The sequence below is a fragment of the Marmota monax genome, unplaced genomic scaffold (assembly GCF_021218885.2).
Source record: "Marmota monax isolate L192 unplaced genomic scaffold, Marmota_monax_Labrador192_F-V1.1 WCK01_AAM20220418_F8-fsc00071, whole genome shotgun sequence".
Lineage (NCBI taxonomy): Eukaryota > Metazoa > Chordata > Mammalia > Rodentia > Sciuridae > Marmota > Marmota monax.
In genome coordinates this window covers 305,730-307,644 of record NW_026695217.1, presented here as the reverse complement: position 1 = coordinate 307,644, position 1,915 = coordinate 305,730, and the positions used below count along the sequence as shown (strand labels likewise).

The 1,915-nt window shown below is 32.3% G+C and overlaps 1 non-coding gene across 1 annotated transcript; it reads left to right on the top strand.

The window, feature by feature from the left end:
* Positions 1-455: 455 nt before the first annotated feature.
* On the top strand, positions 456-562 carry LOC124084792 (U6 spliceosomal RNA). The gene has a single exon (XR_006849246.1). It is a non-coding gene; the product is annotated as a U6 spliceosomal RNA (small nuclear RNA).
* Positions 563-1,915: the final 1,353 nt, after the last annotated feature.

The following is a 1,915-nucleotide window of genomic DNA, read 5'->3' as shown; positions in this document are numbered from 1 at the left end:
TTATAATGGCAATATTTAATAATAAACAAAAGTAAATATTTATATATCCCCTTACCCACTTTGCAACTTTTTTTTTTTTTTACTACCTGGGATTGAACCCAAGGGCATTTAACCACTGAGCCACATTTCAAGCCCTTTGGTATTTTATTTTTTATTTTGAGACAGGGTCTCATTAAGTTGCTTAGGGCCATGCTAAGTTGCTGAGGTTGACTTTGAACTTGTAATCCTCCTGCCTCGGCTTCCCAAGCTGCTGGAATTACAGGGATGGCCTCATATGCTTTTTAAATACAAGTTATTTCTGAATTGGAGGAATTAACTTATAACTGATCAGATCTACCCATTACCAAATGTCACTACAAAACATTCCAACTGCTCACAACCATTAAAATATCATTTTTCATCAAATGTTGAGTGGAGTCAGGAATTTTGATAAATCATTAAAAATTTTTAAATACGTGCTCGCTTCGGCAGCACATACACTAAAATTGGAACGATACAGAGAAGATTAGCATGGCCCCTGCGCAAGGATGACATGCAAATTCGTGAAGCGTTCCATATTTTTAAATCTGTATATGGGGTAAAAATGGGAGCTCATAACCCACTTGAATCAAAGGGTGAAATATGATATATCAAGAACTATGTAATGTTTTGAATAACCAACAATAAAAAATTAAAAAAAAAATTTTAAATAGATAAATCATAAAATGCCTCATTGAAAAAAAAAATCTTAAGTAGAATCAACCAAAAAAAAAGTAGATGAGCAAAGGAAGATATAGAGGAAGGGATGGGGGCAAGGGAGAAAAAGAGGGGGCAAGTGTGGGGGATATGACCTAGAATCAAATTTCATGCATTTACAAATCTGTCAAGATGAACCCAACTACTAGATATAACTATAATACTCTAATAAAAATATAAAAAAGGGAAAAAAGAGTCCTGTGTGCTTTGAAATATGTTACTCGTTGCTATGCCTATTTAAATTTAAAACTCCATGAAGGGGGAAAACAGGGGACACCACCATGTTACCAAGAGATGAGTAATTATTTATTCCCAAATTAATACATGCATTTAATTCACAGATGGATTCCACCAAAATAATTTAAGGACCTAGAAAAATCCAGAAGGAATATGGCATTATGTAAAAACGTGGATGTGTAACCGATGTGATTCTGCAATTTGTATTTGGGGTAAAAATGGGAGTTCATAACCCACGTGAATCAAATGTATGAAAGATGATATGTCATGAGCTTTGTAATGTTTTGAACAACCAATAAAAAAAAATTCCCCATTTTAAAATCCAAAAAAAAAAAAAGAAAGAAAAATCCAGAAGGCCCAGGATGTTTGAGTCCTATCTTTCCATTGTTTTCCCATTCAGTTTAGTTTTATATTGCAGGAAGTCAGTGACCTGTAAGTGATATAATCCACACATCGTCTAATATCACATTACTTTTAGTATATAATATTAAATTTAATTAACCTGTTGAAGAATGACCATAAGATCATAAAATTCAATTTTATGCCTTAAAATGATATTTGAATAATTAATTTAAAAGTTATTAGGGCTACTACAAGACCTGTCCATTCTATAACTTTGGATCCAATTGGCCAAAACACATCGAATCGGAAACAATGCTAAATAACTCATTGTTGCTTAACAAATACTCAATTGCTAGATTTACTTAATGGAAACATGGCTGAACTTAACATACTGGATTTGTTTTAACTCAAATGTAAAGCTAAAGGTGTCTGTAGCCAAATTCAAATCTGAAAATTTAAAATTGAAGAGAAAAAAAAAAAGAAAAGGTGAGAAAACCCCAAAGCAAGCAGATAATTTTTAAATGCTATGATAAAATGAGAGGATGATAAAAACTAGAGCAGAAATCACTGACATTGAAAACAGGAAACTAATAGAGAAAAT